The sequence below is a fragment of the Diprion similis genome, chromosome 8, assembly GCF_021155765.1.
Source record: "Diprion similis isolate iyDipSimi1 chromosome 8, iyDipSimi1.1, whole genome shotgun sequence".
Lineage (NCBI taxonomy): Eukaryota > Metazoa > Arthropoda > Insecta > Hymenoptera > Diprionidae > Diprion > Diprion similis.
In genome coordinates this window covers 27,019,476-27,033,549 of record NC_060112.1, presented here as the reverse complement: position 1 = coordinate 27,033,549, position 14,074 = coordinate 27,019,476, and positions in this window count along the sequence as shown.

Genomic DNA, 14,074 nt, shown 5'->3' with positions numbered 1-14,074 from the left:
GGCGGAGACATCACAGACTTGAAATTTCTGTCCCGAGAGAAATCACCATCTGTCGATATCAACTTATGAAACGTTTCGCCATCTTACCGGTAATCAATAAAAAGAATAAATACTTACCGCCTCGCAGAAGGTAGCAGCATTTCCGCATGCCATCGAAGCGATCATCGTTTGATGGCTGATAAGTTAGATGTTATCATTCGATCAGGGATACGTTTCGCAGTCACTGTTCCAGATCATAGATGCACGATGTATCACTACGCATCGGGGTCTTGTAGTTTCAATAAATTTTCTTGTACAAAAATTGCATCTATGAACTAACAGATGTGGTTCGTGAATGATGAAAGGATAGTCAATCAATCAGTCTGTCAGTATTCTCAAAATTCATCAATTTTTTAATAATTATGTACCGTCAAGCTTTAACTCGTGATTAAGACGATTAAAGTATTTTGTGTAATTCAATTGTATCAAAAATTATCCAGTTAGTCTAATATGATCAACAGAAACCAGAATTAGCGGAATCAACAACGACCTATCGTTGGATGGTTTTTGTAATTGTGCGCAACAATATAACAAGTCTACATAATTTCGCAATCAACCGTCCGGAATAACGAAGTTCCCGTCATGTGCGAAGGATTGGCGTTGTCTTCTAAAACTTGGAAAATGCCCTAAAAGTGAAAGCATTCACCTCGTGCACGATTTACCTCTCTGGATTCACGGAGAAGTCTGCTCTCTCCATCCTTGCAGCATATAGTCGATTGAAGAAGAATATCGAAAGAGGAAAACCGAACAGGGGGGTGGAAAATATGTCCGTAATTATGCAAAGCGATACTATGAATCAGCACGAGATCACTTTCATTTCTTATAACCTCATCGCATTTCACCTTTTACTTATTACCTCTGAACGGAAGACGCTTTTTTCCCATCTCACGTGTACTCGCCCAGGTATAGGTATAATATCCAGCACATACATGTGCCTGTGAGGTAGGTTGGTATATACGTACCAAGCGAGTATACGTAGGTTGGCCCGTATATGGGTACGCATAAGACGTGAGCGGGTATGCCCTTGGTCATAAAGCGCCTTAATAAAATGCCTTGGTTTCTAATACCACCCCCAACCAGTCCTCCGCACCCTCTTTCGACACCCTTCTCTGAGGCCCGTTCATCCCCCATACGTCTCATATGGGAGCTAGCTGCCGCACATAAAGTTTTACTAGATTGAATTTTCTAGCAGCAGCCAAAAGCGCTACGCGGATATAACATACGCATATATACCTATATATCTCTACGAGGCGAGATACAATACACCGCTGTTTTTCACATAGCTGCTTGTGTACCCCGAACCGTGTAAAAAAAAGCAAGGGTGGTCGCCTATGTCTGCAGGCTTACATCACAGCCTGCAAATTTTCGCGGCTAGATTGCAAACTCTCTCCGATAGCGTCGTGCTGAGTTAGCTATTACGGCAAAGTTCGTCAGGTGCGGAATTTTTACCTGCCGTATCGCGGGAGTTGATTGGGACTGAAAAAAAAATAATTGCTTGCGCGTGCTGATTCGAATTGCTCTTTAACGGTTTTCTCAAAGATTGCATGCCTACGCATGTATATCTGATGTAGCCACGAAACAGCGTTACGACGTGGCTTCTCACGTGATAATAAGTTTACAGTAATATGGAAAGCTTCCAACTCTTCGACGAATCTCGTCAATTCATCTATAGCGTGCACGCTCCGCATATCCTCTACATAAGTTTATAGCTTATCTTTTATCCATCCGAACGAATATAATAGTTTTAATTCGCTGGTGAAAACAACCGTTGGCAAGGCCTCCTTAGCTGATAAACGTAACGAATCGTCAATCTGGAATATGCGAAATATTATAGAATATTTGAAGGACATTTGTTTGAAAACACAACGAGGCATTTTGCAATATTACGCAAATCAAAGCGATCGCCAGTTGTTCAACGATTGGCTGTTCTGCTGGTTGATCGGTATAACCTTAAAATATTTTAGTACACGACACCCTGGATACAGTAAATTTTAAGCCCGTTACACACGCAGGAAGATATGCGTGGAATGGCATTAGCCAACGTCTACAGGTGTAACTTTTCAAAGGACAAATTAAAACCCTCTTCGGAAGGTAGATTTTAATGCCGCGGAACAGAACCGGAACTTGGTATTCAGACTACCTCGAGAAAAACCTTGTGTGCGCTGCCCGGCCGCAAAGACAAAAGGCGAAAGACTTGCACGTCCAAGTAGTGGGGTATAACCTGCCTACAAAGAATGGAAAGCTAGAGAAAGAGAGCGATCAACACCGCGGGGGGAGGAAAGGGCTGTGGTGTGAGAGAGCACAGAGGCAGAGCCAAAGGCACAGCCAGAGGCAGAGCCAGAGGCAGAGCCAAAGCCAGAGGCAGAGCCGGAGCCCTGCAGAGAGTAAAGAGGGCAATTTGGAATTTGGACGTCGACCACCGAGGCTCGGTCGATTGCGTCGAGTTTAGCGTCGTCGGACCAATGGGGACCCGGGTTCCAAGGGAATCGAAACTGCTCCGAACCCCTCGTCCCGCCCGCGCCCTCCTTCATCCCTGGCTCTTCCGTCTCTCCTGCGTAGATGCGGAGTCTTAGGACGAACTGGTTAGCGTGGCCCTGGCGGAGGAGAGGCAACCGACAGGAGTGGAGATGAGAGGAGAGTGAGCCCGATACCGGGCGAAATTGGTACGCAGGGCGGCAATGGTGGGCCACGAGGCGAACCAAGGGGGGGGGGGGGGGGAGGGGAGACGGGCCCCTAGTTTTACAGTTTCGTTTTATGACTCGCGGGTGTCGTGTGCTCGCCATAGGGTTTACTCTCTTCTCGTGGATGTCTGGGTGCCTCTACGTCAGCCTGCCACCATCCCCCGGCCTCCTGCACCCACACTAGACTCTATATTACCAGCTCTATATACATCAGCGCCTGTGCCTACAACCCGGCCTCTCTATCGTTTCTTATGGCTCGCGAGGTTCGTTGGCTCTCGCTTTTTCCTCAAACTGCAAAGGCGCCAGGAAACGTCGAAGCACTAGGTACTTAAATCGAACGCAGGCTCTCTCTCTCCCTTCCAGCATAGCGTTGTATTAAGCACTGATTGGGCATACGCCGGCTTGTAACTCAAAGCGTGTTATGTGCCCGCAGGATACGCTCAAGCAATAACCGAAGGTTTTCTTGTTCATTTTATTTTTTTATTTTATTTTTATTTTGAAGAATCGCTTACGTGTATACCGATAGGGTGAAAACGTGCGAACGATCCAGGAAGGGAAAAGGAAACAATCGAATCAGCGTCGCAGAGATCTGGGTCGTGTTGCTACAGCGGTAATAATGGGTCTCCAAGGAATGATCAGGGTCCCTGTCATGCTTCGGGATGGAGTCGACGTCTGTGACGTAAGCCGCGAGGTCATTCCATCGTTCATCCACTGCATATAATTTTCATCAAATTCGATCCGATTATCCCGATAGCTTGGTAACTTTTTTTCATCGAGTGGTCGATCCTGTAAGTTTAATATACCATGGGAATATAAAATTGTCAGCGGTGTATTTGAAAAATCTTTTTACCTATTCCGATATTTATTACGCAGGTATAAGTATCATCTAATACGTGTTGAGTTAATACACCGTAAGAAAAATCAAGCACGGTCAGCAATACAGACGATGATTTGGTGACAAAGTTGAATTCGCAACTTGACCGCAAATAACGTTCTGAGTTACAGGTGTTGAAATGTTTTACAGTGCAGAGATGCCAGTTCTGCCGAAACAAATTGGACCTCTGCCAATGATCTCCACGATTTGATATTCAATATTTTATTCCGAAGATCCGAAATTAGTATAATCATTTCCTTTCTTACGGCGTATGTGCAAATGTATTGAAAAGTGTAATATTTTCTATACTTTAATAGAAAATTTTTGTGTTACCGTATACCGCATAAAAAAACACAGCATTCATTCTTCGTGAATACAAAATAGTGAAGTGTGTTAGTGTGATTAAATTTGTCCATTAATTTCTGAAATTTCTACCAGCCGGTTCAAAGTGTTTTATTACGTGTAACGTGTAGCGAAGAATATCGTGCTGAATTTAAAAGCTGTTAATTGAAGCCTTTATGTTCAACTGATTATGTGGTCTGATAATTTGGGGTGGAGCTCGATGGTTGTATTATAATTGGTACAGACATATGAATATGAATGTATGAATTCTTGGGAACTGGTCAGCTAAGCAAGAACGCTCGAAGAATGTATCATTTCATCAAGGTACGAACGACGTATCCCGCTCTCCCCCCCCAGCATGTGCGTGCGCTGTGGGAATCTTTTCGCGTTCAAACAAAGAATTATCGCGATGATCTCAGAATCTCGCGTTCGACAAGTTTCGCGAAAATAATAATTACCTAAAGGTCAGTTGACGACCAACCGCGAGCTCCGCGGCGTCGCGCGAGTTCCCTGGTCCATATACTGTTTATTGTCGACTTGGTCTGCTTTCCAGGAACACGTGCGTAAATCACAATTTTATTACGGATAATTTTACGAGGTGAACGCCGCGGCCGGTGCGTCTGATGGCGGCTACCTTAAACCGAGTTAAACCATCTTAAACCGAGCTAAACCACCTTTAAACCGTCTTGGAATACACGAGCCGAGCCATGCCGGGAGTCGAGCTTGCAATCGAAGGCCGTCCCGCGAATTTACGGGCTTCCATCATCCTCGATCGCTCGTTAGCAACTTAGCAACTGACGCAATCTCGACGCCCGGAGTTTATCCAAATACACGCGATGCACTGCATCGAATCAATTTTATCCCAAACCTCTTTATCCGTAGAATCGTTGCATCGTCGATTTATTCTGCAATAAGAAGTGTAGCATACGACAAGACCGCAGGTCAAAGTCCGCACATTGCTTGCAGAATTGCCGCTAATTTCTTCTGACCCTCCTTTCTCCTATATTAACATTATCGTTCAATGAGATTAAAGGTATTCCAACCCAATGATTATTTTTCCATTCGAGTCTCCTTACGGGACTTTTTTTCTGTTCGCTTTAGATTGCTGAATTGCGTAATAAAAAATTTGAAACAAAGGAGAACGGAGATCGAAAGTTGTTTCCGACATGGTGAAATCGCTTACGATTAGTAGGCTGACCTGAAAACGTCGTCGTTATGTACCTCCTCTTCACATGCGATAAAATTACTTTTCCAACTGGCTATTCATAGCTTAAAAAAAATCTGATCAAGCTTTAAATTCCGTGGTACTTGCACAACTGGAAAAAGTATTCCGAAGGGAAAGTAATGCAGCCGATTAAAATTAGTCGAGCGAGTCCTTCGAGGTGCAGGATCGGAGTTCGTTACTCCCGAATGATAGCGATAGTAGTAAAATAGGATTCGATTTAACAAGACCCACCGCAAATGTGAGATAATAACAATCGAGCGGTCGTCGCCGGCAGAGGCGACCGCATCGTCTGCGGTTTTCGGAGGAAGAAGCTGTTAGAAAAAGGATCTGACGTGGCCCGACAGCGACTATTAATTACGCCCGGTCCAGTTTTCTCCTTGCCGCGGTAAGTCCTATACGTATATCCCGAGGCGCAGGGACGCGTCTAGGTATAGGTGCGGGTAAACTCTTCCCTTCGGAATTAGGTGCACACCCACACACAGACAGTCTCACACACCCAGGCCACGCAGTAATTTCCGCGAAGTTCTGAGCTCCCGCCACCGCCGCCGCCGCTTTGTTGCCGCGAGTAGAATATAAAGATTATTTCACACAGCGGGAGACACCGTGACTGTAAAGATGTCCGTAGCGCGAAGGGCGGGGGAGTGGTGGAGGGAAGAAGCGGTGTAAAACAAACACTTTCTCTGTTAGGCGCCCCTGTCTCCTTCTCCCTCGCTCATCTCTCAGCCCTGCCATTCTCACCTTCTTCCTCGCCGAGGTCCACCTCGGTGATTTTTAATCTCACGTCGGTAGGGCGGCGGCGGTGGCGGCGGTGAGCAAACGGGCATTCCTCGACACCACAAAAATGTCGGTCAGTGTGCGAGATTCTCTATCCCGTTCTTCCCTCTCCGGGATCCTCGGCACGGTGGTCCGCATTGCGCGCCAAGCCGGCTTCCCTGGATAATTATCAATCTCCTTTCGCTCTCAATTCCCTCGTCTCTTTACCCACGCTTCAGAGTCAAGGCTGTCTCGTTTAGTTTAGAGAACATTGCCACCAGTTCACCAGAACGATCGCTCTCCAGACAGTATCTTCGTCATTTCCGCTCTCACTTATAACTCCAAATAATTTATCCGTGGTTTGATGCGGCCGTAGCATATCGGAACGTATTATTTTACTACGTCGAAAACCGATTACTCACAGGTTTTTACATACCTGCCATTGGATTCGGACAAAAAGTATTAAAGCTGGATGGTTTAATACGCTTTATTCCAACGTAGGGAAAATTTTACTAAAATCGCTTTGCCGCAGAGAAACAAAGTTGCATGAATAGCAAAAAAAAAAAAAAAAAAAAAAAATGTATGGCTGCAGAAGCACATATTTAATTGGCTGAATAACGACCAGGTCGATAGCGGCAGCATCGATGGTGTTTCGGCCAATAGATCAGAATTATATTCGGAATATCACCGCTGGATATGCAACTAAAACTAACTTTGCTTTCGGTTTGAATTATAAAAATGACCGTACGTCACCTTGTTTCAGCTTTCCATAACTTAAAGTCTCGTACCAATTGCACAAATTTAATATCGATTGAACTCGTTCGTCCGCGGCAGAACCGACTATTTATCACGGAAATTTTCACGCGCAAACTGCGTGTTACATCGTTAAGATGATATTTTGTGACAAAAAAATTCGATAGAGTTTCGTCGATTTCTATTCCCAGCGTCATGGTACGTGGTGTTATATATTCCAATACCGAAAGGTCCCGATTACAGTGACTTATAATAACCGTCGACGAAATTCCGCGCGAGGACCCAAGTTCTCACGAGTAGTCGGCGACTTTGTTGTCAAGAAACGAAATGCTAATTCGATTTGCATAATTTATTTAATATATTCCGAATAAGATTCTTTCGGAAGACGGAGGCGAATTCATTTCGCTTGCGCAACTCGTCGTTGAAACTTCTGCACACGGCAGGCCGAGACCGCTTGTATTCCCGGAATTACAGTATACTTTTTCTCAACAAAATGTAAAATTAATTGACCACCGGGTTGACATTTGATTTTACGATTGTTTTACACACCGACCGTGGCGGCGAGACCACCCGTGTTAGACCGAGTGGATGAGAGGCGAGGGGCGATTTATTATTGAGGAACGATCACTGTGCCTCTTTTGCGTTGGCAAATATTTGACTCCTCCCCGGCACGCGAGCCAGGGCGGGATAAGGAAAATGCGAAAGACGTAATTTGTGATGGGTTGGGGTGAGAGGATGGGTAAGAGATGCGGTTAAGAGAGTCTTAAAGCAGATGTATGGGATTAAGATAATAGCCTCGGTGTACGGAAGAGCTGTTCTGCTATAAATTGCTCTAGTCTGCGAAATAGGTATAGACACACACACACGCGTGTGCACATCCCGATATAAAGAGGCGAACAGATCGCGCTGCTATACCTACGTATAGGGTAGCAAAAACGACTGATATGATGTGGGTCAAAGTCTTGAAGACTAGGGCACCAAGTCGGTCGAGTTCGACGAGCGGTTTTCCTCGGACGAAGACGGCTCGATGGTGCGAGAGAGTCGAGAATCCGCGGGGGATGGAAGATTAATTTTTCGATCCGGATAACGATAATTATCAGGCGCGTCGAAGCCTTCATTCACGGCAGACCTGTAACCTTTCAATTTTTAATTCAGTGATAATTTGTTCGAAAGTGTTAGAAGTATGGATAAAATGTTGCGGAGTTTGTATCGCACATCAACTGATGTGAGATATCGGAGAGAAATGGGGTAAAAAAAGTAGCTCAGTTTTTTGATGAAAAACTGTGCCAAATCTGATCCAGTCGAACATTGAAATGTGGATATGTAATAGACAGTGAAACTGAACGATGCGAGGATATGACACAGCTGTGTGCTGAGCGTAGGGTTAACCGAGGGTGGAATCTGGCTGACGTTTGACGTTGATAATAAATGCGCGAACCCTAGCAGCAATCGAAGCGACAATTTTGAGATTGAAAACTTGATTCCTTATCTCTGGGCGACGTTCGGCCGTTTTAACCGAGAAAGGGGCCAGCTGAGTTCCGAGCTTGAGAGTCAAGGAGTTAAACGAAGAGCGAGGTGGAAGAAGAAGAGCCGGGCGAAAGATCGCTTTATATGATGACTGATGGGCCGTGGGGTAGGTTCTTGGCTTTCTTTCATTTTTCTTCCATGCTACCTACCCTTCGCGTTCTCAGTCCCAGCACTACGGCTCCTCGGCCCATCGGACAGCCACCCCTCTGCTTTCGGGGACCCCGACCACCCTAATAAGATAACGATAAGGACGAGAGCGGCCGCCTTATCGCTACGGATCTTAATCTCGCGTACCACCGACGCCGACGCCGACGCCGAAGGCTACACCGCGGCGTTCTCTCTTCCTTTCCCATTCTTCCCTCTCTCACTCTCCCCTTTCCGTTTCTCTCCTTCTCTTTCGTGGTCCGTGGACGCTGGCCCGGAAAATTGGGATGTAGATCTAATTACGCCAGTGGAAATGGAAAATGTTCCAACGATGCGACGCTCTGCCTCTGTATGGTGCGCGCGTCCAAGATTTTCTTTGACGTCACTGATCCGAAATACCCCTCGGTGCAATGTAACGATTAGCCCGAGGTGTACTTATCTTTTGATCCCACTGAAAGCTCAACGAGTCGCACCTTCCTGATCTTGGATAACTGATGAAAGTTATCTTACGGTCTTCTGAAACCATCATCGGGTTGTAGACAATTGAGACGAAGTACCTTCTTTCGCATGGCTGTGGTATAAGCGAATTGATGAGAACTTGACCATAACGAATTCACGGTGATTCTACGTTAGATTCCAACACGGAGACATGCAGGGTGGAATGAATCTAGTACCCGGTGTGACCTGACCTCTGCAGCGTGGACGTAGGAACATATTTCTGCGTTGAACCGTTACCCGAGAAATCCGGCTCATTCTCAGGGCAGAATCAATCCCCGCGCTTGTCACGGGAGCGGGAAATTCCTCAACGGAAAAGAAGGAGAGAATCTGCCGGACGAAGGTCGACCCCGAAACTTGCCGGGCGATTTTCACCACGGGGTTGACAGCCCCTGGCTCTCTCCGCGTTTCTACGAGGTGGTTTGGGCCACGGGTGGCGCGCGCTGCAAGAGTGAACGGAACAGCGCGTTGGTTGGTGCCTATATGTATGCTTCCTTGCCTGCTTGCGAGTTTGCAGGCTTGGGGCAGCTTTGCCGACCGGACCTCGTGCACCTCCCTCGCCCCGCAACGCACGTATACATACACCTATACACAAGTATACATGTATACAGGTATATATGTATACGTAGCGCCCTCTTGGCCCCCGGTAACACGTAGGGGTTGTTCGCAAAAGGTGGAGGCGAAGGTGGAGCTCAGGGGAGAAGTTGGAGGAGGCCAAGGGGAAAGGAAAGGAGGAATGGGCAGAGACGGGGGAGGAAGTCGGCCGGAGGAAGGCTAGATCAATACTGGCATCTCCGCTAGCTGGACCAGGCTGGACATTCGCGGCGTGCCTGAAGCCGAGGTGTGGCGAGGCAATCTCTACGAAATTTACATGCGCGCGCGCTGTCGCGATACCCGCAACGACGTTTTAATCATATTGTTCCGCACGTCTAACTCTTCGTCCTGTCTATCTATGCGTCTGCCCGTATGCGAAGAAAAATTTTCAGAGAGATGATCGTCCTGCTTCCACCACCGGGGATGACTTGAACGGTAATCCGTTGCACACTGCAACCGGAATCGAGTTATTCTCCGAAACCGGAAACACATCCCATTGAAATGCAAGTGACGAATCTGAAACATTCACCCGCAATGTCGTGAGTTGTTAATTAATTTAATCGTCTTTCGTGGTAAGAAGACGAGCAGGTATTTCGCTTTTCAAGTTCAACGCTTGACCTCCAATTATATTGACGGAATTATTGTTATTAGACTAGACTTGTTAATTTAGATCTTGAACGTCAACTGAGCTTATTCGTCGACTGCTACAATGAAACGGATAAGCTTATAGTCACACCGTGCAGGAAGACGAACTATGCACTGGTTGGAAATGAAAGAACCAGTCATTCATCTTGCCTCCTAAGTTTGGAATGGACATTCAGGAATGCAAGAGGTTCATCACGGTTCCTCCCGTGCAACCTTTAATGAACAGTAACGAAGTTCGATATTTCGTTCACGAATTGAATGTAGGCAATATGTTGTGAGATATAACACCACAGGCTGAGCTCTACCTCGTTTGACTTTTCACCTTGACGTATGTATCAGCATGAAACAAATAAGAAATATTGACAATGACCTAGGTTATATTTGCTTGCGGGTATATCTTGTTTCACCGTGATTAATTTCACGAAAATCAGAGGCGACCAAATCTCAAGTTGTGAGGACAAGGCTAATGGTCTCTTGTTCTGAGATAGCTCGAGGTTCTCGGATAGCCTGTTCGACCAAGCAGAAAACCTTCGTCATCTGTGCGACCCTATTCGTCATTTACTGAGATCGCGCTCAATTACATATATATATATATATATATGTAATTGAGCGCGATCTCAGTAAATATATATATATATATATATATATACATATTCGAAAGAGCTCGGTTCTTTGAGAAGCGATGAGAACCACTGACCTCTGGCCACCGGGTACTGGTCAATTTCCCCTTAGACTCTGCGAGGGTCCACGACGACGGGCGCCTCCGCGAATACGCAGCTCCTATATACGATAACACGTTAACGAAAATACAGGAACGCCTCGGTGCTCGCATAAGGTGTAGCACCGCCACACATGCGCACCGTTGGGAAAACTGGACTCGACTCGAACTGAACGCCCCCATTTGCACACCTTTCCTTTTTTCACTCTCTCACCCTATCTCCCTTGGCTCGTATACCGAGTCGTTTTTTCTCTCTCTCCTCTTCTCACTCTCTTCCTTAAACTCTCTCTTTCTTCCATGGCCCTTGGCGCCGCTCTTCGATCAACGATAGACTACATCCGCAGCCGGGACTTCAAGTTTCCTGAAGGTCATATTCCATCGCAATAGGCGGGGAGATGCTGCGACGTAACCGATCTAGATCACTAACGAGGAACACTTTTTATTTTCTCAGTCACTTTAGTTAGACGTTGCATGTGTGTGTGTGTGTATCTCTACCTACTTCCGTTCTGTCCGACGTCTCAATTTTTTTTCTCGCCTGTAGTAACGCTACCTCTTATATAGTTTATCCTGCTTACCCTACATAATCTACATTGAAAGATTAGAAGCTGTTTTCGTTCGTTAATTTCCGGTATGGTATTTTTTGAGTGTGTTCACCTATTGTATCAATGTAGAATACGACCTTTCACGAACTTGAAACTACGACTCCGGATATGGTTTATCATTGTTCGAAGAGCGACGCCAAGAGCCAGAGCACATACGTGTATTTTTTGTACCTACATATATATATATATATATATATATATATATATATATATACAGATGTATTTGTGACCCGGTGACGAGACGGCCTTAATATCGCGATACGGGGGTCAAAGACGAGGTCAAAGACAGTGAGTCCACGCGCACACTTCCTGGCGAGTTCCTTAAAGGAGATCTCCTCCTTCCACACCCCAAAGTTCCTCCTTCATTTTTCTTTGAGCTCTAATAGGGTCGTCTTATTGTCTTCTCCCTTTCTTGTTTTCTGACGTCGCCGGCCTGATTCTAGAATTTTGCCGTCGTTGCGCGGTATGCCGTGGGGGTGACTCGGGAGGATTTATCGAGGGGCATTTCTCTTTATCAGTTTTTTCCTTGTTTCTCCTTTTTCGATTTTCTTTCTTTCTACTCTCTGTCTCACGCGTTTTCTTTCGATTTGATACGTGGCGTCCGGTTGTCGAAACCACTGCCTGCTATGGCCCACATCGGGGTGCCCTCTTCATCCCTGCCATCAGGGCTTTTCTGGTGAATTAATCAACCCCACCTACTGTGGTAATAGGAAGCAGTCTTTTGCACCCCTTTTCATACGAATCGAGATGGGGAAGAATGACAGCACCGGAACTTGTACGTTATGGTAAAACTCATCAGAGTTTATGCACCATAATGAATCTTACATGCGTACTTGGTCACATATGCTGTGCAATACTTTACTTTTGAGTTCTTTTATATATCTTCCCAACCTAACCGAAGCTCTCCGCCGCCCGCCTCATCACACCTCTCACAAACAAAGCGTAACGTTTATAACACAGTTTTTAACACGAGTATCCATCGATATTTGCATCAGAATGATTGCAACCGTGCTTGAAAGAACTGGATAGAAGAAATAGGAGAAATAACACCCAACTTTTCTTTTCCTTCTTCTCTTTCGAAGCAAATATGCGGGGTTGTTGGCGTGGGTATGTTGAAAAAACGAAAAGCAGAATGAGGTAGATGGATGCAGGAATAGAGAGAAAATAGGAAAGAGGGTTGCTGGGTACGTATGTAAAAGAGAGAGTGAAAGAGTGAGAGAGAGTGAGAGAGAGAGAGAGGAATAGCATGGCATCGCATGGTCGCGATATTACTAATCAATATCCAAGCATGCAAGGTTGGCTCTCACATCTCTTCCTTCTCTCTCTCCCTCACTTCCCCCCTCCCCCAGCCGCCATACCGCGACTCGCACGGCATACACTCTCGCTTTCGTTCTCTCGGCGTCGCTTTCTTGCGCTCTCTCGCATCCCTTCACTGGTCAACCCCCTCGCGGTCTGTAAGCAGCCGACCGTCGCTCGCGTAGTACTGGCGCAGTACACGTGTGTATGTATGTGCTTTCCACCACGTGTCACCGGGAGAACCGGCACCGTCGTCATCGTCTTCGTTTTCGTCGTTCAGATAGCGTCAGAGGAGGGTGTCGAAGGGCGCCAAAGGGAAACCCTCGTCCACGGGGTGTGCAGCCCCAGCTCTCTGCACTTGATTCTTTGACAAACATGTTTGCCAAAGGAAATCCAAAACTTTAATCCACCGGTTTACTCTCGCGGGCTGGACTCGGCTCCCTCCACCACTGTCAAGGGCCGTGTAGGGAGGATTAGTATGTCTTACTCCCGAGTGTATTTCGATTGAAAATAAAGTCCACGGTCCGAATGGTTTTATCTTCGACCTTGACAAACATGGAGCCTGTTAATGAATAAAAGTAACTTCGACTCTATGATATCTACTGAATAAAAATTTTCCTCATTGATTAGAAATCAATGAACTTTTTTTTATTGAAGATTCGTCGAAAAGTATAATGTATCCCGAAGGTGAACGCACCTGATCATTTCCATTTTCAACTTCTTTTCACACCTGCTTGTATACATATACACTAGTGTTTGTGATCGCGATATTGGGTGGTCTTTAGATATAGATCAAGAAGGAAAAGAAGGTGTGCAAGATGTGTGTTGGAGGGTCTGTGCACAAGCAGGAGAATATCGAAGAATATATGGTGCAAAGAGGTGCCCAGGGTTGGCTACCACTGTCCACTTTCTCTCTCGACGCGGAGGAGAACCCTTTTGGCGTCTCACCCCCTCCTCGCGCAGTTACCCCGAGGCATCCCCTCGCCCCGTCCGCCCCTAAGGCCTCGATGGTCCACGCAGGCCTTCCCTCCGCTTCTTCCCCCCGCCCTGCACGCCACCTTAGCTCTCCGAGCGTCCCTCACCCTCCGCTGCTTTCGCTCTCGGCATTCTCTCCCCCCCCCCCCCACCCCCTTCCACCTTCCCCGCTCTCTTCCGTTGCTCGCCAGCCTCCCGGCTTTCCACCCACGCGCGTATACCAAGTGAGAGTGGACCTTGGGTCCAGCGCTGCTGCATCGACCTGTCCTTTCCCCGACGTCTTCGCCTCCCTTGCCTACAACACCCTTCATCGCCGCACCCTAATCCTCATCTCCGAATACGTCTACTCTCACACATCGTATCGATTGGTGAACCGACCGTTAGAGTGCGCCACCCAGCGACGACTTGACC